Raw genomic sequence first — 22,808 nt, 5'->3', positions numbered from 1 at the left:
AAAAATCTATGGGAGAGAAAAGGATGGTGAGGTATGAGTCAGTTAAAGAGTAGGAGGAAAGAAAAGAAGCTCAGCATGTAACGAGGTCCCCCAGCAGCCTCGGCCTATAACAGCATAACTAAGGGTTGGTTCAGGTCTACCTGAGGTAGCCCTAACTATAAGCTTTATCAAAAAGGAACGTTTTGAGTCTAATCTTAAAGCTAGAGAGGGTTTCTGCCCCTCGAACACAAAACTGAAGGCTCTGCCTCCCATTCTACTTCTGTAAACTCTAGGAACCACAAGTAGACCAGCGTACTGAGAGCGAAGTGCTCTACTAGGATTACATAGTTCTATAAGATCTCTAAGACATAATGGAGCCTGGTCATGTAGGGCTTTGTAAGTCATCAAGAGAATTTTAAATGATATTCTTGATTTAACAGGAAGCCAGTGAAGAGAAGCTAAAACTGGAGAAATACGATCTCTCTTGCTAAATCCCGTCAGTACTCTTGCTGAAGCATTTTAGATCAGCTGCAGGGTTTTTAATGAGTAATTTGGACATCCTAACAGCAAGGAATTACAATAATCTAGCCTAGAAGTAACAAACGCATGAATGAGTTTTTCTGCGTCACACTGAGGAAGGATTTTCCTGATTTTATTAATATTACGTAGATGAAAGAAGGCAGTTCTGGAGATTTGTTTTATCTGGTGGCTAAAGGACAAGTCCTCATCAAATATGACTCCAAGGTTCCTCACAGTTTTGCTGGAGGCCAAGACAACGTCATCTAGAGTAACTAAGTGATTACAGAAAGAGCTTCTGAGGTGTTTAGGACCAAGTACAATAACTTCCGTTTTGTCTGAATTTAGAAGCAGGAAGTTTTTGGTCATCCAGGCCTTTATGTCTTTTAGACAGGCTTCAAGTTTTACTAACTGATTCGTTTCATCTGGTTTTATAGAAAGATATAGCTGAGTGTCATCTGCATAACAATGGAAGTTTATGCAGTGCTTCCTGATGACATCTCCTAATGGAAGCATGTATAAAGTAAAAAGTATTGGGCCCAACACTGAGCCTTGTGGAACTCCATAACTAACTCTTGTTTGTCTGGAAGATTCATTGTTGACATGGACAAATTGGAATCTATCTGATATGTAGGATTTGAACCAGTCTAATGCAATTCCTTTAATCCTTGTAATGTCTTCTAGTCTCTGTAATAAGATCGTATGATCAATCGTATCAAAAGCAGCGCTGAGGTCCAGAAGAACAAGTACAGAGACGAGTCCATTATCTGAGGCTATTAAAAGCTCGTTAGTAACTTTCACCAGAGCTGTTTCTGTGCTATGATGAACTCTAAAGCCTGACTGAAAATCTTCAAACAGATCATTCCTTTGTAAATGATCACAAAGTTGATTTGCAACAACTTTTTCAAGGATTTTAGAAATAAACGTCAGGTTGGAAATTGGTCTGTAGTTTCCTAAAACAGCTGATCAAGAGTTGGCTTTTTAAGTAAAGGTTTAATTACAGCCACTTTAAAAGCCTGCGGTACAAAGCCGGTTACAATAGATAGGTTGATCTGATCTAATATGGAAGTATTAATTAAAGGGAAGACTTCCTTAAAAAGTTTAGTTGGGATGGGATCTAACAGACAGCTAGAGGATCCAGATGAATAAATAATTCTAGTTAACTCAGAGAGCTCAACAGGAGAGAAACTTTCCAAGTTTACATCTGGTCCTACAGTTGCTTCCAGGGCTGCTGTGCTTAACATCACATCAGTGATGGTGGCAGGAAGGGTCTGCCTGATTCTCTCCCTAATACTAAGAATTGTATTAGTAAAGAAGTTAATGAAGTCATTACTGCTGAGAGCTGAAGGAATAGAGGGCTCAACAGAACTGTGACTCTTTGTCAGCCTGGCTACAGTGCTGAAAAGAAACCTGGGGTTGTTCTTATTGTCCTCTATTAATGATGAATAATATAAAGGTCTGGCCTTATGAATAGCTTTCTTGTATAATATTAGACTATCCTTCCAGTCCAGGTGAAATTCTTCTAAATTAGTGGAACGCCATTTATTTTCCAGCTTTGTCGTCACTGCCTAGACAGGGTTTTGAGGAATACAATTCAATTTTCAGTTTCCATGCCATACGACAGAACCATATCGAGGGTGTGGTTACCACAGTGAGTGGGTTCATTTACATTCTGAGAAAAGCCTATAGAATCTAATAATGAGCTAAAAGTAGAACTGAGGCTATTGTTGTCCATGTCAACATGAATGTTAAAGTCTCCCACTATCATCACTTTATCTGAACTCAGCACTAAATCTGATAAAAAGTCAGAGAATTCAGTTAGAAACTCTGAATAAGGACCAGGTGGGCGATGAACAACAACAAATAGAATTGGTTTCTGTGCTTTCCAGTTTGGGTGTGAGAGACTAAGATTCAGACTCTCAAATGAATTATAACTAAGTTTAGGCTTTGGATTAATTGATAAACTTGAGTGGAAGATTGCTGCCACTCCTCCTCCTCGGCCTGAATCTCTAGGAATATGATCATTAATATGACTGGGAGGAGTTGCTTCATTAATACTAATATATTCTTCCTGTTGCAGCCAGGTCCCTGTGAGACAGAGTAAATCAATCTGATGATCAGTTTACTAACTGATAGTCATTTACTAACAGAGATTTAGACCAGATAAATCTGATATTTAATAGTCCGCTTTTAATTGTCAGATTTTTTTTTGTTACATTAATTTGGTAAGATACATTTTTATTACATTTTTATTGATACATGTTTTCTTGAGTTTTTTTTAAATCTAGGTGGTCTGGGTACAGACACAACCTCTATAGGATGTTGAATGTTTTGGGTGAGTGACAGCTCTAAAGAAGCTGCAGAGGAGCTGTAAGACTGTAACTCTGCATCCTGGCCTCAACCCTGGATGTCAGGTTTTAGGGCTGTTAAGAGACATGGCCATATTTCTAGAAAGAAGAGCTGCACCATCCAAAGTAGGATGGATGCCGTCTCTCCGGATCAGACCAGGTTTTCCCCAGAAAGTATTCCAATTGTCAATGAAGCCCACATTGTTAGCGGGACACCACCTCGACAACCAGCGGTGAAGTGAAGATGTACGGCTAAACATATCATCACTGGTCTGGTTAGGAAGGGGTCCAGAGAAAACTACGGAGTCCGACATAGTTTTTGCAAAGTTGGACACCGATTCCACTTTAACTTTAGTGACCTCCGATTGGTGTAACCGGGTGTCATTACTGCCGACGTTAATAAAAATCTGACTGTATTTACGATTAGCCTTAGCTAGCAGTTTCAGGTTTGATTCAATGTCGCCTGCTCTGGCCCCAGGAAGACATCTGACTCTGGCCCCGGGAAGACATCTGACTCTGTCCCCGGGAAGGCATCTGACTCTGGCCCTGGGAAGGCATCTGACTCTGTCCCCGGGAAGACATCTGACTCTGTCCCCGGGAAGACATCTGACTCTGGCCCCGGGAAGGCATCTGACTATCTGACTCTGGCCCCGGGAAGACATCTGACTCTGTCCCCGGGAAGGCATCTGACTCTGTCCCCGGGAAGGCATCTGACTCTGGCCCCGGGAAGGCATCTGACTCTGGCCCTGGGAAGGCATCTGACTCTGGCCCTGGGAAGACATCTGACTCTGGCCCCGGGAAGACATCTGACTCTGGCCCCGGGAAGGCATCTGACTCTGGCCCCGGGAAGGCATCTGACTCTGGCCCTGGGAAGACATCTGACTCTGGCCCTGGGAAGGCATCTGACTCTGGCCCTGGGAAGACATCTGACTCTGGCCCCGGGAAGACATCTGACTCTGGCCCCGGGAAGGCATCTGACTCTGGCCGCTGGTTTCGCTAACTTCACGCAATACGCTCACCATAACGTCAGATGAGATGATTCCCTGATGAGTAATGTGTCTGACCCTCTTAAAAATGCTGTCAAAGTTTTTTCATGTCACATCTTTCTATACTGAATTCATTTATCAAGGTGTACTTCTCTCCACGGCCAAAAGGGGGCAACAATGTGGCACTGTTCACAATCTTAAACACCAAAAACCTCAGTAGCAACACTTGCAAATTATTGCTCTCTCTCTCTCTCGCTCTCTCTCTCTCCTACACATGCTACTTTTGCACTTATCTCCCTGACTTACTTTTCTTCTTAAATCTCTCTTCTCTCTTTCAACGCTGTCCCTGTTTTTCCATTTAGTCCTGTCAATACAAATCTATGATGGTAAAGTCGAACATATGAGACAGAAGAACATGCATGCACAAAATAAAACTTCAAATGTAACCACAATTAAAAAAAAAAAAGAAATCCAGGCGTCTATGTCCCTCTGTCGCTTTTTCGTTATTTGTGTGTGCGTGTCTGGTGGTGCTGAAGGAACAGCGCCCTTCACATGGGGAATGAGAGCAGCTCAATGAAGCCATTCATTTCTATTTGGTGTCTTATCTCCAAAAACACAATCATTTATTCTTTATCAAGGACATAAATATATCTGGCATCTGGACACAGGTGCGTGTTGAAAACAAGGTTATTTCGTTATTTATTTTTTTCTTCACCCACTGAGCTCTCTCTCTCTCTCTCTCTCTCTCTCGCTCTCGCTCTCTATCTCTCTTTCTCGTCCTCTCTCTCTCTCTCTCTCTCTCTCTCTCTCTCTGCGCTCCCTTGTGGACTCTCTTAAACCACTTTGGATAAAAGCCTTCGCCAGAAATGGCAGATTTTATGTCTCTTATCTGTCCTTTACTGGGCAGGTGGTGAAGTATCTGAGGGAACCGAATAAGGAAGGGAAGTATTTAATGTATGCAGGAAATAAAAAAGAGGCGCATCTGCTATCTTCTCTCCAGTTGTTTCAGCCACCGAGCTAAAAGTGAGGTTTCTACTTTCGGCTTAAGCACAGGAGTGGACACTTCTCTCATCACATCCTCTTCTCCTTGTCTCTCCATCGTTCTGTTTATTCTAAAAGGAGGGAGATCCAGTTCCCCTCTCCCTCTCTATCCCTCTCCTCCGTACGGTTTTGGAGGACAATCCAAAAGAAGCGTCTGAAGGCTTCGCGCTTTCCCTTTTCTTCCGCTGCTCCCGGCGCTACAAGAAGGATTTCCAAAAGTCTTTTCAAGTGGACTTCTTTTTGTGTGTGATTTTGGCAGCAAAGACCGGCATCGCATCCAGGGAAGTGAAGGGGGAAAAGCATTCTGATCTGTAAGGGACGTATTCCCGAAGAGGAGGAAAAGTAAAGGACACTGAAAAGAGGCGATAACAGAAGGAAAATGGAGAACACGCGCGGTCTCTTAATTCCAAAAACGTCTTTTCGAGTGCATTAGGAAAGAAAACAGAAACCTTTCCTTGAATTCTTGTATTTTAGATAATTGATTGCTATCTAAATATAGTCTGTTTTTATTGATCAGCTGATCGACTTGATTGGTTAATTGACAGTCGGGCATTATTACCCAGCAAACTTGGACTTGTGGGGGATTTATGAACTCTGTACTGCAGCTTTCCTCTTTTGGCATAAGACGATGTAACTCCGACAGCACATCTGGATTGATTAATTGAAGAATCAATATATTGAAAACACCTACTGGCAAAGTTGGAGGCTGCTGATTATATAATTAATAAGGCTGCGTTTCCTGCACATTTTTCTTCAAGCATTCTGCCGTAAAACTTATGATAGAGCTAATATATACCACCAAATGTTTAATTAATTTAGGAGTAATACATGCCTAATGGATCATAAAGAATAGAATATTCAGCACAGCAACGTTTCGGTGGGCTCACGTACATTCCCATGTAGGAATATCTTTGGATACCACGAGGGCAGAAAGTACCATAAAGTACAACAAAAATGAATTTAAATTCATAATTTCCACAACAGCTCCACTCTATGAATATTGCAAGAATTTAATAGATTATTTTAGTGCAAGTGCTTCTCGGGATTCCAGTTTGGAGATTGGAAGTTATTTTTGGCTGCGCAAAGTAGAGCGACTCTTCCACACCACTGCCCGGACAGAGACAGACTGAACACAGAGGTCTATGTCTCTGACTTGCATCCCGTCCTGAAAGAGAAGAGCGAGATAGACGGAGGGTGGAGGAGAGCAAACAAGAGGGGGAATGCGTAACTGCGATTAATTGGAGCAGACTTGAGCCTTCCATCAATTTGGAGGAGGACAGAAGAGGAAAGGGATTCTATGACTTTTGCAGATAGAAAGGCTGCCTAATAGATGTTATAAATCTCATTCTTGGGAGGAGACGAGAAGAAGAAACGACCTTCTTTAGCTGTTTATTTACCCTTCAATTTTCCGTCACTCTGGAGAGGGGAGATTTGTCTCCACCGGTCCAGTTTGTGACAGAAGAAAAACTCAGGCGTGGGATTATTTCGCCAGTGTTAGATTCTGTCATCAGCGCCGCTTGGATTCAGGATAAATTCCTCCGAAACAGGTAAGTGGATATCACGGTCCAATTTAACGCGTATAGCGCGCATGTATCATTAGTTTACTTCATGGGCTGTTTCTGTAGTGTGGAGTATAAGAACGGAAGAGAGAGTGTGCGCTCCACTGCGAGTATGCGCGCGCCTGACGTGGGAGTGTGTTAGAGGTAAGGTGAGATGCATAAAGAGCATTTTTACGCACGGGAGTGAGAGAGCGAGAGCTCGTGTGTGTCGTTTAATGGTGTCCATTAATTTGTGAGAGGCCGAGACTGGTGGAAAATCCAGTCTTTCATCTCTTGATTGGGGAACTTTGGTCATATAATTCAACTTTAAGGCCATTAGTCTGACCATTATTCATTCATCAAACTGCATATGTGTGTATGAAAAAACACAAAAAAAGCTGGGCATCACGGTTGAAGCACATTCCCCTCAGGGAAGATCAGGGACGTTCCGCCGAGAAGTAGTGCGGGATAAACACATCCAAAGATTATAATGAATACGTAGAAAATAATATTATATATCTTCTGAGTTAATTTTTTGCTTATTTGCCTTATTATGATCCCTTCTTTTCATTTAATTTTTTTACCTTTACTCATGGATGGGCCATGAGACAGTGGGCCCCTGAGCACAGACACTTAACAGTCCCTCCCTATAGGCACCCATAAGAAAAACAAAATAACTGTCCTACTAGAGGTATTTGCAGTTGTTTTGCATCTCTTTTTGGTTGCTGGGATGTATGTTTGTAATCATTCTACATCTCATATGTGTTTTGCATGTCTTTATGTAGGTCTTTGTAGTCATTTTACATCTCGTAGTCGTTCTGCATCTTTTTGTGATGCTTTTTCTTGAATATTATGTTGAATCTTTTTGGGTGGGTGAATCTATATTTGTTTCCTTTGGGTGATCTGTTTTCTTTTGTGTGTCTTTGTGGTTGTTATATAGTGTTGCAATCATTTTGAATTCTTTTTCGGCTGATTTGCATCTTTCTACAACCATTTCACATCCTCTCTTCAATATTTATACATCTCTGTGTGGATATTTTTTTTCACCTCAGTCTCGTAGTTTGGTTAAGTTTTGAACAAGTAATGCCTTAGACCTCAAGGTCTGTGCCAGTTGAGCCTCTTCAAGAACCTTTACATAAAATCTGCTCAAATCCTTTACCCCCATAATTCGAATTCTGTAAAAATAACCATAAACTTTGACTCTACTTAAACAATATTAAAAAAAGTACATATATGCTCCAAGAATTTCCTTCAGTTGATCGGGTTGATGCACCTTTTGGGTGAAAGAGTACCATTAATGCTCTCATTTGTTCACCTCTTTCCAAACACATGCGTTCTTTGTCTGAATACTTTACCAGAAGCTTTCTCTCTCTTTATCCTCCCTCTCTCTTACTCTCTCTGTCAGTGTATACAGAGAAAGAGAGATAGTGTGTGTGTGTGTGTGTGTGTGTGTGTGTGTGTGTGTGTGTGTGTGTGTGTGTGTGTGTGTGTGTGTGTGTGTGTGTGTGTGTGTGTGTGTGTGTGTGTGTCTTCGTGTGCCAGAGGACAGCGACAGAAAGTGTGTTTATAGTGGTGGGTGTGTATGAGAGGATAAAGGAAGACAGAGTGGATGTGTGTCTTATAATCATGCGTGTGTGTGCTACAATGCACCAACAGGGCATTCATACACAGCTGCACACATAGTGAAGGGATGCGTGGGGTTTCATTATCTCGGCCGTTTAGCAACAAGGTGCACATCAATCGTCAGAATGGAGTGAGACCGAGCACACACAAGAGGCTGTAGGTGTGTGTGTTTGTGTTGATTTATTACGTAAAGCCAGTGTTGTATAGATTTGACAAGTAGGTAGATGAAGTAGCTGCAGAACGACTCCGTCACATTGACCAACATCAGCCATCTATTATTAGGATATAGAAGGCGGTGAGGGTAGTTTACAGCAGTGATGCAGAGATGAAAAAAAAACAAAGTGGAGAGGGGCAAAAGAAGACCAGTGGTGACATTTTTTAGATACTTTGCTGAAGAGTACAAATACTTTTATGAATAAATACTCCATTGAAAGTAAAAAATAAAAAAAACTCAATATATTCAAAAGTAAAAGTACTCATTCTGCAGTAAAATCTTTCTTATGAGTCATAGTAATATTACACATTAAATAAGTGGATCATCAATACCGATTAACAGATAAGTAGTAGTTTTCATTTATGTAGTCATTTTTAGATGTAGGTGGTTCCCGACCAAGGGATGGGTCACTTCAAAGTGTCACAAGGTAAATAAAGCCCATAAAGACCTTTAAACAGCACGTGACTTCGATTGAACATTATGCAACTTGTGATGAGTGGGTCACCAGTAGACGAGGCTTTGCTTTAACCCCTTAAGCCAGGGGTGTCAAACATACGGTCCGCCAGGGGGTCCAGCTCGGCCCGCCGGATGACTTTGCTAAGTGTGAAAATTACAGAAAGACATCAATTGCATTTCTATGAGAATATGGAGGTTTATGAGTACAAACGTTTTGTAATTTTTTTTAATCGATCCAGTAATTGCTTCAAAAACCGCGTAAATGCGATGTCTGCGTCGGAGGCAGAAGCGCTCATTGCCACAGGCAGCAGCGCTCGCTGCTCACTGCTCGTCAAACGCGTCACAAATCGAGGGAATCTGCAGAGGAGAGCCCGGGCAGATAAACAGTGGGCTGATGTCTGAGGTTTTAGTCTTTATGTTTCTAGTTTATTGTAGAAAGACCTTTAAGATAGGGTTTATCATCCAAAAACCTTCACCAATAATTTAAACATAGAGAAATATTGTCGTTATGTTTGCGTTATTATGCTATGATTTTACTGGTCTGGCCCACCTGAGATCAAAGTGGGCAGTATGTGGCCCCTTAACTAAAATGAGTTTGACACCCTGCCTTAAGCCAATCATCATTTCCATCTCAGAAATCCATCCCCAAATTCAATCAATAGCAGCTCCACAGCTTTAAGGCCCAAATGAACAAACGTCAGGTCTTCAGATAAGATAAACTTGGGAGAATTTTGAAATACATATGTCCTTGTCCTTATCAGGACCCCACAGTGAAGTTAGGAAAGCCCCAACAAAACTTACAAAATTTACTTCCACCAAATCAAAATTGTAATTTAAATGAGTAAATAGCAACATAATAACAATGAGTCAGTGGCACCGATGTTATTGAACCTGTTCTAAAAAATTCTCAGCTACAACTTGAGCAAATTTGAGGTAACAGAGATGCTTGACAATGATGTTGCATCTTTTTTAGCCATGGCAGTACCACACAGCTTGTAAAAATGGCCTCCGTTGCATTGTATGGCCTTTTCTCAGCCACCATGTGGTCAACCATTGGTTGATGACCTGCACTTATAAAGCCTCGAGTCTGGCATTTTGAAGTGACTATATTTGAACAAGCTTGGGAGGAATCTGGTGATCTGAGTCTGAGCTCCTAAGGGTACTAAGCCAACCCACCTATACCTAAAACCTGACTGCACCCAAGGCATGCCATTAAAATTGGCACGCTGCCAAACATGCCTCTCTTTGATGCCTAATATATAATGAATTATAAAATTACTTTCAGAAGGACAATTAGAACACTGATAACATAATGACATCATAATGACTTGTAAAATGTATTGAATTATTTGTATATACGAAAGGTTTATGGTTTTTGAATAGCAGTCTATTAAAGCCAGAGGCTTTTTGGAAATGGCCAGCCAGCTGTCACATAAATGTAGCGGAGTAAAAGACATAAAATGGAAACATTCCTGCATGTTCAGTATCATAGTTTGGCTATTGCACTGAGTTACTCTTCACTTCTGGAGATTACAAAGACAGAACAAGTAGACAGAAAAAAATGAAGAAGGAATGACAACTGGAGAGATCAGAAATGAGAAGAACAATGTACTCACAGCAAGCAGGGACCAAAAGTAACTAGAGATAGATCACAGAAGGGAGAGGAACAAAAAAGCTGGAAGAGGAGAAAATAGGGGAGAGGAGGAGCACAGTGCAGAGGCAGTTAATCTCTACTGTGTTTTTTTCATTATAATTGCTCCATGGTAAAACTAATTCATTTTGTCACCTGGTGCTCCGGTGATATATTGAATCCTTGCTAAGCCAGTAAAATAAATTTCAAAAATGTTAAAAAGACATCAAGGCTGTAGGAAACAAAAAATGGAGAGGCAAAAAAGTAAAGAATAAAAGCAGAAGAAAGAAGTGGAGGAGGAGAGTGGAACCGGGAGGGGAGAGGAGAGGAGATATAGAGAATTAAGAAGGGAGGACAGATTTAGAGACAGGAAGATAGGAGAGAGGAGAGGGAGATCCATAAATTGCGGAAGGGATGACGAAGCACGAAGAGGCGCTGGAAATATATGAGAGCAAGAAGACCGGCTGAGACAACAGGATGAACGAGAGAGAGAGAGAGAGGATGCTGTTGAAGAGCTATAAGCTGCATTACTGTACATTTGAAATATTGTACATTCAGCCTGTTTGCATCAGTAATTCCTATTCTGGTGTAGTTTATGGACATTTACTTGAAATCTTCTCAGAAATAAGATGAAATACTCAACTCAATTCAAAGCGTTTTTCTCAATAGCAGTGAGGAGGCATTTCCTTCAAGACAAAGAGGGACTCAGGAGTGTTACTTATTGTTGGTTTACCTCTCTCGGCATTGAGTGAAGTATTACAGATTGTACCATAATGGTAGGAAAAGCAAAGTGTGTGCAGTTTACTGAGTCACCTCGAGCTCGTCTTTGAAGAATCCCGAAATCCCAAATCTCGCCACAAGGTCCATTTAGTAACTGTTGCTCGTATAGGTTTACCCAGATGCTAAATCAGTGAGCTGATAAACATCATTGTCATATGAGGAAAAGGAAAAAACCAGAACACTGTCTCAAATATATTATGTTACTGTACAACTACAGTAATTAACAGCAAAAATATTCAGAAGAAAATATAATGGTCTCTTAATAATTTAAATTTAAACGTATTTGGCAAAATAACAATAATATATTCACCGGCAAAATATTTATTTTCCACAAAAAATGTACTTCTGACATACTGATCTTCCAGCACAATTTACACTTATACTGACAATTGTAGTGATTATGTTTAGGCACTCAGCTCTAGGTTAGTGTGAGGGAAAGATTGTGATTTAGTTTAACACAGAAAACATGCAGAACTGCATATTTTGTTGCCTATACTTAGCCACATGCAAACAAGTCAAACAGTCAAGAAGGAACTTCAGACCTCAGCATTACCAATTTTGTCTTCTTTACAAGGTTTTCTTTTGAACTGACAGCTGACATTTATTCATATTTCTTATGTACATAATTATCAACTCTTTCCATCCTGAAGGCTCTTTTACCAGAACAAGACCGTTAAACCATTTTTGTGTGGTACATTCATTGAAGAGGCTGCACCGCACTAAAATATGTAGAATGGATGCAGCAGCGTTGTGCATCATTTCTGCTGCATCAAATTTGGTAGAGTTGCAGTTGAGAACATTTAGATTATGTTCAAAAACATCAGTGCTTACAGACTAATTATCATAGGGCTGTTGTTTTGAGTTTTTTTTTAGATCTCTCTCTGACCTGATGATGGGGACAGAGAGATGTAATGAATTCCAAAATTATCGCAAGTGTCTTTTATTTATAGTGCCCACCTTGGCCATACAGTCAGCTGTCACTCACTGAATTTGCAGATACTTTCTGAGGGGGAGATAAAGAAAAAAATAGCTTTTTTGGCTCATAGAGTTCAGTTAAAATCTAATGGAATTAATTGTGAAATCTAAAACTGTTGATCTCAATGAAAGAGATGTCTGTTCTTTTTCTTCACTTTTTGAAAACTTTTTTTTTTCTGGAGCTTTGTGGTTCTCTGAGGTTCTGCTTGTACATTTTCTGTTTTACATAGAAGCCTCTGATCGGGCGTGTGGCACATGGTCTCTATAATGCTATTATGATTTGTGTATTGCAAAATTTCAAAGAGCAATTTTGATCAAAGTGATGTCACACAATGTAGAAATCCTTACACTTCTGTGAAACTCCACGATAATTTAAAACCATGCACACTGAACTGATCAAAGAGTCTTTATTTTTGTCTCATATAAAAGAACTTGTTCAATGGCATTCTGGCAAGAGGCAGAAAACATTCAGCCTGCTGGTTAATTACATATATTTAAAAAAAATAAAGAAAACATACTTTATTGAGACTTATTAGAAGTGGCAAGGCAAGGTAAGTTGACTTCACAACAAATGATTGTCCTAAATATCTCACATTTTCTATTGAAAGTGGAATTGCTCAACGTAACATTGCCATTCTCACTCATGTTTTTTTTTTTTTTTTTAAATCCAGCCATCCCGTCAGAACAAAGCTTTATTGGGCAAATTATTGGATGGAACCATTTTTTTAATTTTTTTTTATTTAAGCCCAGTGTCACTGTCAATGTCATGTTAGGTCATTCAAACACAATATTAGGGGCATATAGGTCATATGTTTTGGCCATGTAGAAAAGGTGGTTAAAACATGCAATATACGTTCAATGAATGGTTCCACATTTAGGGAATTATGCTTATTGCTATGAGTTAATGAGAAGATCAATTATTGGTATTAGGAATGTTAGCCTAGTTTATATAAAAGCAAAAACCAAGCTGGCTTGGTTTGTTCGCAGTTTTTCCAATTCCAGTAAGTCACAGCACCCAGCGAAGAAAGATAGTCTAATCTAGCACTTTGAACTTAGTTTAGAAGTATTTCCTCATTAATATGGTACTTTTTTTTTCCAGCTAGGTGCTCCAAAATCGAATTAGATCATTGCTCTTCATACCTGTGGTGTGATATTGAAGTATGACCATCATCAGCATAACAGATGGCAGCAAGATGCATAATGTCCCTCTCACCTTGTTCCATGGTGGTGGGACATAAAAAACATTTGGTAGGAAGACTTGGAAGAAGTTAAAATGAACTTATCTTCACTCAAGCTGTCCGAGATCTAATTCTGTTCACAGACACCACCAAACTGCAAAACATGCAGAATGAGGTTTCCATGCTACTACCTCTCATACCACTTCTACTGCTGCTGCTACTACTATACAGTATGTAATAGTAATGCACATTGTTATAAAACTGTTAAAGTGCCTGTAGATCAGTTCACATCTCTGTGGAGGTCAGCCTCTGCTCAGACTGTAGCCCTCCAGCTGATAATAATTCTGTGATTCATTGTCTTGCTCATCAGCAGTGTGGGGGCCTGCTGACATGAAGGCTTGAATCAACCTCATCAGGTTGAAGTCTGTACAACAGACGATGACCTCAAAGTCTTGTGTTTGTGAGAGCGCTGACTTTTATTAATTAACCTCAATACGAATATAAAAAGTATTAAAAGTTTGGCATAATTTAGGAAGATTATTTGTGGGACAATCTGATTTTACCCATGAGGTTTTGGTGTTAATGCGGGCTTCCAAAGAGCACGTGTCATTTTTAGGAGTACAAAGTTTAATGTTTCCCACAATATCTCAACGTAGACACCAGTGTCCCTTGCAACATTAGACATCTTGCCAGTCACATGATCTGGATTGTAGCTATTAACTGTCCTTTTGTAAAACATTGTAAATCCTCTTTTTGGCAAGTTGTCTCTTGATAGAAGAGTCAATAAGCTTTAATGAGACTGTATTTTCCAGAGTGCGACTACATTTTTCTTCTTTGTCCAGGTCAGGAAAAGTTGAAGAAATCTTGCCAAAGGAGCAACACTTTTGCTGCTGGCTCTTTCAAGTTGCATTTGTTCTGGTGGAACATAAACACTGTCCTGGATTTAAACCCATCTGTCGAAACAAGCAATAGACTTTCAGTGTGAATGTTCAATACAATGGAGATTTTATTGACTGCTGTACAAGTTTTACATTTTTTTGTGTAAAACAATTTAGAATTAATTTTACAACCTAGGCAACAAAATCTGGGGAATTCCAAGAAACTCTGTGTGTAGCTTAAAGCCATTTATTCTCCATAACTGGGATAATGTGTCTTTATACATGTTACATCATTCCCCTTTTTTTATTAATAGGAACAGAGTTAAATAGGGTTGCAGCAAAATAGAAAGTGTGTGTCACTTCATGAATTTATAATGTTTATATTCTGTAAATGAAAGGATTTTCATCTGGGTTAAAACCTAGCTGATGCATCACACAACACATTAATATATCAATTATAATAACTGATGCAATGCTTGTTGACCATGTATGGGTGTGTTTGTGGCTTGATGTGGATGGTATTGGTGGGAGTGCAGCACTGGGGCATCCAGGGGGAATTCTGCTCCCATCAAACAGAAGCACATATCAGTAGTGATGGAAGCAACGCTGGTCCTGTGCCTGTAAGGAACACATCACAGCCCAGCTAAACTGGACTTAACCAAGACACACACATGTGCCTTAAAAGGGCAATAATACCAGATTATTTACTCACTTTCATTCTTTGTCTTTCTTCAATTACAGTTAAAACATTTTTTTTAATAACATTAACAACATAGTCATAAAGGAAAAACATTTTTGACTTTGTGATTCCCTCCTTTTGCCTTTAAAAACATGTCTACTTGTCCAGTAAAATAAATCAACATCTACCAGATGGATTTGGCCAAAATTGGTACAAACACAGTATTGATGGTTCCAAGGGGATGAATAAAACATGAGGTTAGCATGTGGTCTTAAGTAAAATGTGCTAACAACTATAAAATGGATTGCCATGGAATTTGGTGCAATCCCAATACTGTACACTGAACTTGCATTGATTGACATCTGAATGATAACATTGTGACATTGAGCATGTTAGCATGAAGATTTTTCCTTTATGTGAAGGTGTGTCTTTATACAGTGTGGCTGCAGCCTGTTCTGGAGACTAATCTTGTTTAAACACCTTAAATTGACCTTCTATGTTTGTGCTCAGCTGTAAAGCAGGATTTAGGCCTGGGACACACTAGATGGGTGGTGTGTGCGTGACTTGTTGCTGCATGGCATGTTTTCATGTCAGCGTCCATGTTAACAGATTAGAGCAGCCACATTGCCTGCTAAGATACGTGAGGCGTGTCATTTATAAAATAGACCTGAAGCCTATTTTTCACGCGAACCACATGCGGTTCCCAGCTAAAATATACAGGGAAATAATCCGTTAACACATGTGCACTGTATAATCATAGCAAAAACACAGTATATGCTCTAATTATATCATGGTGCGACTTTACCAGGTAAAGGCTGGGGTTTTGCCTGCTGCTCTTTTCCTCTCTCCCTCTCTGTGAGATCCTCTGTCTCATACTGTACCTGTGTGTCTCAATCTAAATCAGGGTAAACAAAAATCAGCTGACGGCTTTTGGTTACAACTCATCACTTGTTGAACCTCAAAAATGCAATATTGATGGTCGTTATCAAAACTGATGGTCGTTATCAAAGAGAAATTCCTTGATTCAGTGGTCGGACCTGCAGCTGCAGTACCGCTGTTGACATGCAGCCAGTGTGAACACACACACGCCGCGCTGCGCCATGCCGGCGGTGTGTCCCAGGCCCTACCTTGATGTGCTTATTATGCATATCATGCTAATCCCTGAGTGTCGAACTGTAACAAAAAAGGCCTGAATTTCTGGTCCACTCTCCTACAGTTAGTTAATGTTGGGATGATAATCACCATGATCGCTCCCTTATACCTACCAGAACTGACTGAAAGCTGTTGTATCTCAAATTGTTGTCCCCAATTGTTTTCCCCGAGTCCGTTGATAGAAGCAGTCTTTAGGCAGTTACCGGTCTTAGTTGATTTTTATTAAGCGTAGTTTACAAGATATCCTGCATAGCATACAAGACATCTTGGAGAGCCCAACATCAACCTGAGGTCTCTTTGTTGGATTCTGACTTCCCCCTTTCCGGCACATACACTTATACTATAGGAAGAGGCGTTACCTAGGTTGTGGCGGGACATTTGCATAGTATGTTTGTCTCAGTACTTTTCCACTGTCCTCCGTTTGAACCACATCCCCCTTTTGATCTGATAGTGAGTTGCACCCTACTGTGACCCCAACGTGTTAAGTTCCTGCATAAGCAATGTGTTCTACAATGCTTACAGTCAGTATATATTTTGTGCTTCTGTGCTAGGATATGTTTACAACAATACAACACATATATATATATATATCATATCATATTACTTACATATAGGTCGTGCCATCACTACCAATCTTAAGGTGTAGACAAAAGGCTGTGTATGTAAATGAGTGTGATACTGCTTGGCCAAACCAAAAGGTCACAGTAGGAGGTCTGCAACCTGTGGGGTCACATACTGTTGTTCTTTGAGGCATTATCAGATGGCTGTCTGGAGGACTCCAGGGGGTGAAGGAAGACAACCCCCACCTCCACCAACCAACAAAGAATACATCAATATACATGACTTTTAGGTGGAAGACAACCCAAATTATATTGTATTAGCATACAACATATGAGCCCTCATATGCACTAAGCAGATCTATATTCCACAAAGCGCTGGTATGTCTTAATACTGCCAATAAAGGCACCGGTGTGACAACACACTTAAACTGGAACGTTTTGGAAGGCAGTAACAACTAGAGTATTTTTTTCATCCTTTCAGAATTACACTTCACAGTCACTCTATTCAGGACAACTGACTACATCAAATCCAAGCCAACACAACAACCTGTATAAATAAATCATATATAGGCGATCATGCTCAGTTTTCTAACATAGTTTAAGACAAGTTTTGTTGAATTGTGCATCAATTTTGGAAGTTTTTGTGTTTCTTGAATTGCATTGCAATATATAAAATGAATTGATGTGCAGTAAGTTTACCCTAACTGAATGAAATGAACCAAAAACCAAAAATGCCGGCATCCTTCTCTCTCCCACTCAGTCTGTATTTCTACCATATCTTTTTCTGTACAGTGACATTCCTCTGTCTCAAATTCAACTGAAGTCTCTCAGCTTTAGCTGAATTTGAACGTTACAATCAAATGCTGCATGTGTAAGTGGAATAACATAAAATAAACATACAGAAAAAAAAATAAAACTGTTTTGTTCCACTTTTATTCCCCCTATGTTTCCAATTTTAATTCCCTTATCTTCTTGCCCTTCATCCCTGTTCCTTCTCCTCATGCTCACTGTGACTCTCCAGTTCACCCTGGAGCACATTTACCAGTGTGCGTAGCCTATCCTTAGTTGACTTAACATGGTCTGACAGGCCAATCCCTATGGATTCTGATCAAATAGAGCAATAGTGTACACAGCAGCGACAGTGCAGCTTCAGCCTGCTAAAACAGCAGCCGTTACATGGCAAAGATCAGCATCCTGCAGAACTGATTCGACACGTTTAGCTGATGATTCTACTTTGTCTACAATTTTAGAGGCTTTTATTAAGTTCATGGTATACAGTATGTGTTTGAGCACACTGCCGAGCTTTCTTTTGTCTCCATTAAAAGATAGTAATTTTCACATTTTAGTCCTATGTTAAATATACTTGACATTACTGCCAATCACGTGCCAAAGAATACAACAGATTTTTGGAATCCTTCACTCAGAAATTGTATTCAACTTGCACAATCAACGAGATGTTGTGTTATAGTAATGCTGCTGTGAAGGAATGCTCCAGTGAAGGACATTCAGACTTGTTGAGCTGTGACTCATCTGTTCTATCATGGATGTTGTGAAAAGTTGTTTCAGCAGATTAAAAATATTTCACCTGTGTTTATAAGACTCATTATTCTAAACAGAAAATACAGGAAGATATAATGTTTCTAATGAGGAATAGAACTACAGAACGTATTGTTTTACTGTGGGTATATACAAAGCGCAGAGACTTGATTCTGAGCCCCAACTCTAACAATTATTTTTTAGGAACACATTTTACACCAGTTGTTGTTGTGTTGAGAAAAAGAAGAAAATGAAGAGGAAGCTGAAGAAAGTCTTATAGATATGACATTAAAGGTGACATATGTTAGAAGAACCCAGGCTGGAATTCAGGATCTTAATGTTAGCCATTATATGGTAGAATTTTCTTTGATCTTATCAGACAAATGGGTCGGACCGCACTCCAAAGCAGAATGTGGCGATTATGCAACCAATATTCCACTTTCTAATTGCACCAAAACAAAGAAAACTACATTGCCATGCAAAACATTTTAATTTGGTGCCAAAATTTCCACTTATATAGATGTACTCTCTCAAACCAGTTTTGATTACAAGTGGGTTGGAAACGAATCCAGAAGTTCTGGCATGTTTTGTAAGATGTTTGGTAAGTTGTTATAAAATCTGAAAAACCATTGATATGAGCCCTTAAACATGTCATAGCACTGCTTCGGTTTGTGCACAGGGTTGTTTATGTGTGTCCAGTCATGTGCGATGCAAGACGCAACGTTCTGCGAGTTTTTATTTCAACCAAAGAGTTGAGACTGTCTGCTCTCCATGGTACATGGTGGGCCACCATTGTTTTAGAAGTCAATAAGGTTTAAATTAATAGTTTTAGATTTCAGTTTCTGAGCTACCTAATATGTATCAGTAGCACAACGTAGACTACAGGGGGGACAAAGACCTTTTTTGCAAATCTTAGGCCTTGTACATTATTCAAGTACGAAACTTTGTGCTTTAAGTTGTAAACAAGTCTTTATTTGTCTGTTTGCTGTCGAAGACCTGCCTCAGAACCAAAAAGGTGTACCCATAGAATCATAAAGTACATTCAGAATCCAGACTGTTGGATGCTACAAAAAGCATCTATTGTTTAGACTTTTTAAAGGCTGCTTCTTTCCTTTCAGCTATGATTCGACCTGGCTACACTATTTTGAGGGACAGGTGTTGCACCAGTTGTGTTCAGTAGAAAAGTGTGTACTATGCAATATGGCATGCGGTTTGCCTTGTATTTCTTGAGTTTTTACCCTGCCACTCATTCTCACACCGTACAGTGGTTTCTGTGTAGTGACAATTAGGCAAAACAGGGCTCAGTTTGCATGCAGACTTGTTGTACTTCATACTTCTGAGCTGTTTCAATGAGAGGTGTCAAGGCATGGCCCTGATCAAAGAGAGCTACAACTAAATTTAAATCAACGGGGATTACACTTGTTGCAGCCAGTTTATAAAGCTTCAAATAGGCAGTGAAGCAATTAAAGTGGGGAGGCACAACACAGTCACTGCACATTAGGAGCCAGTGTTAGTACATTTACTTATTAAGAAATCAAGCTCATTTGACAGTGTCAAGACGTAAATTCAACATTAAAAATGCTGTTGCATGTAATTACTTATAGCTTTGATGCTGGTTTGATGTATATTTATCATTACAAAATGGCGTTTCCAAAGGTTTTTCTTTTCTATTCTATTCCGTGTGTCTTTGTGTGTGTGTGTGTTAAAACGACAGGTTAACCTCTCTGTCCTCTGGGACTCCTCTTTTTCAGTCCCCTCTGCGCACCAGAAGATATAAATGGTTTGTGTTGTGTCTACGTGGGTCTGTGAAAATAAGAAACAATTGAGGCTTCTCTCATCCCTGAGTGTCCTGCTCTCAGCTCTCTTTTCTTTTCCTTGCTTGCTCTCTCCTTCTTCTCGCTATCCATTTATCTCCATCAGCCTCTTATCATAGCAGCCGTAGCTTTATTAAGGGAGAGAAGAGGGAGACACATTGCTACTTTCATCGAGCTAGAGTACAAACTATCAAAAGAATTTATGAGAGTTGTGGTTTACATAATGTAAAAACAAATATGAAAAGAGTCATTTAATGTAACCAAAACCTGTATTTATAGCCATCATCACTAAATGTAAAGTATAGGCTAGAAGCTGTGGCAAGTTGCAGTCTGAGAAAAAAACAATTTTGAAAAAAAATAACTGCATAGCCACACTGTGTTGACTGCAGCTGGAACATTATAATGCTAAGCTGCACCTCTTTCTTGGCCACACTTGCATGAGTCTGGTGACTCGGACAATGCCACAGTCAGAATGAAGCTATAAGACATCATCACAAATTGTCTCTTTTTATACCAGGAGTTGCTCTGTGTGCTCTGTTTACTATTCTGGGGTGTTAATATCTCGCGTAATATGTGATGGCGCTGTACTGGGCTTCATTATACTGAAAACTGTTCCTCATTTTGCCTCCCTTATGTCTGCTAATGTGGTGAACAACATTTTTGTCATACTTTTCAATCTATTGCCAACACAAATAAAATTGAATTTCCCATTGCTTTCCTGACATGGTTTGATCATTTTATGTGATTTGCTTCATAAAAATAGAGACATTCTGTGAGGGTGATTGTTTCAGTTTAAAGTAGAATTTTTCAGTTTGCATAAGAAATAAATATCAATATTTGGAAGTTCTATTGTTGCTTCACTGTTGCTTTTCAGAAGGAGCAGAAATTAACAACTTTACAAAACAGCGCAGCAATAGGCTAAATAAATATATAAAAAAAATGTGGCACTATTATGTGGCATAATAATTGCATTATTATTAAAAATACATTTAATTTTTTTTTTTTTAATAAATGTTGTTTTCTTGTGTAAAATTTACAGCATGAGACAGTGAGAACATCAATGAGCATTTAAAAGTAAATGAAGTGGTGCCTCCAGATTTAGTAATCATGGACTTGATTTATGTCACAATGAGTGTTAAGTTGAGGTTGATTGAATCAAGGTGAAGTGGACAGAGTGCACTTACGATAGCAAAACCTGCTATAAATGAATACAGTATTGTCCTATTACAATTTAAGGCGCAGTCAAGTTGAATGCAAAGTCAATTTTAGAGGCAGAGCAATTGCATGAATATATATGATATACAAATACAGCGTAAAAGTCAATGAAAATATGCAAGTAGACACATTTGTAGCCAGCTACAGTACAGCTAACGTCGGCTGTAAAGCTGTTATATTGGCTGTTAGTTGTAAATAAACACAGACTGCAAAAGAGGCCAGCAGTCAAATTCATGCAAACAAAGTGAGGTGACAGTTTGCTGTGTGTTCAGTCTGATCATACCTTGAGAAAGAATTACATGGCTCCCACAAATATGTCATTAATAAAATTGGATATACTTGTCAGGAACAAAATTGAAGACAAATCGAAAATCTCCTCAGTTGTGATCAGTCAGCAACCAGTAGCAAGTTCTCACAAGACACCACCCACATTGGAAAAGTCTGCACCTCATAAATTATGCCCAGTTCTAGTGGTTGGGATACCCATGTTCCAGAAGTAAGTATTTTTTGCCTATGCAAAATGTGAGTCACGTCTCCATCTGTGAGACATGATTCACAGATGGAGCACGTCTTTGGCTCGGATTGTCGCGAAACAGTCACTCATTCGTCCAAATGGTTAAATGATTACAAAATATATGGTTCTTTGATCAAAAAATGTCCCAGGCTTGTATATGTAAAATGTTGAGAGTAACAGTTAAGTATGACTTCCAAGGTGCATTTTGGCACCAAACCTCTAATCCCGAAGCTTGCTCTACCTTTAGAGATAAAATTGTTCTGTTGAGAACCCTGAATACCCAATCTAAGCTTAAAGTCAGCTCACTTTTAAATTCTATTAGGTTTGATCAAATTCAAACCAGAGGTTGATGCAGAGAGCGGTGAGGTCTGCTGAACAATCATTGACTTCTTTCCCACCCATACAGGACTTTTGTCAGAAATTCTTCTTGAGTAGAGCCACCAGCATCAGAAACCCTCCCCTCCCATAGACTATTCACCCTTCTGCCCTCTGGCAAACTGTAGCGTAGCATATGGTGCTGGACTACCAAGATCTATAAGGGCTTCTTCCCACAGGCCATTAAACTCCTCAACCCCCTTGAAACACACACAAAAATCAGACTGGTGCTATGCTGTTGTTATTGTTTGCATATTGTTAGCGACATTAAACAAATTGTTGGATTTTAGTGCACAAGGTTAAAGCTCTACAGCCATGCTAGGGGCTCTGTGAGGTGTTTCTTGGGCACAAAGCTAAATGCTGATGTAAGCACACAAACATGCCCTCAGTGACAATATGCTTTTTATTCACTGTTTATTCAGTGATTAAGTTTTCTTTGCGTATTCTTTATTTATGCTATTTTGTCGACTCACTGCAACTCATTTAAACTGCAAAATATGTGTTTGTGTGTGTCTGAGTGTGACATACATTAAAACAAAGGCATGCAGGGAGGGGGAAAGGGGCGATGGAGGGCTTAAGAAAAAAAGAGAGAGGCTTAAGAAAGAGAATCTGGCAACTGAGCCCAAACCTGTTTATGTAAACACTAATCTTGGCTAAACTGCTCATAGATTGGCTTTACAAGCACACACAGATAGAGACACACACACACACACACACACACACACACACACACACACACACACACACACACACACACACACACACACACACACACACACACACACACACACACACACACACACACACACAGAGAGAGAGAG

The 22,808-nt window shown here is 39.6% G+C and overlaps 1 protein-coding gene across 2 annotated transcripts in view; it reads left to right on the top strand.

Moving 5' to 3' along the window:
- The first annotated feature begins 4,683 nt into the window (after nucleotides 1-4,683).
- il1rapl2 (interleukin 1 receptor accessory protein-like 2) overlaps nucleotides 4,684-22,808 on the top strand; it is a 444,417-nt gene continuing 426,292 nt past the window's right edge. For both annotated transcript variants that reach the window (XM_069712202.1, XM_069712201.1), the window contains exon 1: nucleotides 4,684-6,417. The gene's annotated coding sequence lies outside the window, so the exon portion shown is untranslated. The remainder of the gene's footprint in view (nucleotides 6,418-22,808) is intronic.

This window comes from Brachyistius frenatus, unplaced genomic scaffold (assembly GCF_029030835.1).
Source record: "Brachyistius frenatus isolate BFR_SWC_R1_liver_20210118 unplaced genomic scaffold, ASM2903083v1 Contig_107, whole genome shotgun sequence".
Classification (NCBI taxonomy): domain Eukaryota; kingdom Metazoa; phylum Chordata; class Actinopteri; family Embiotocidae; genus Brachyistius; species Brachyistius frenatus.
The sequence above is the reverse complement of the archived record's forward strand: the minus strand, read 5'-3'. Positions and strand labels throughout refer to the sequence as shown.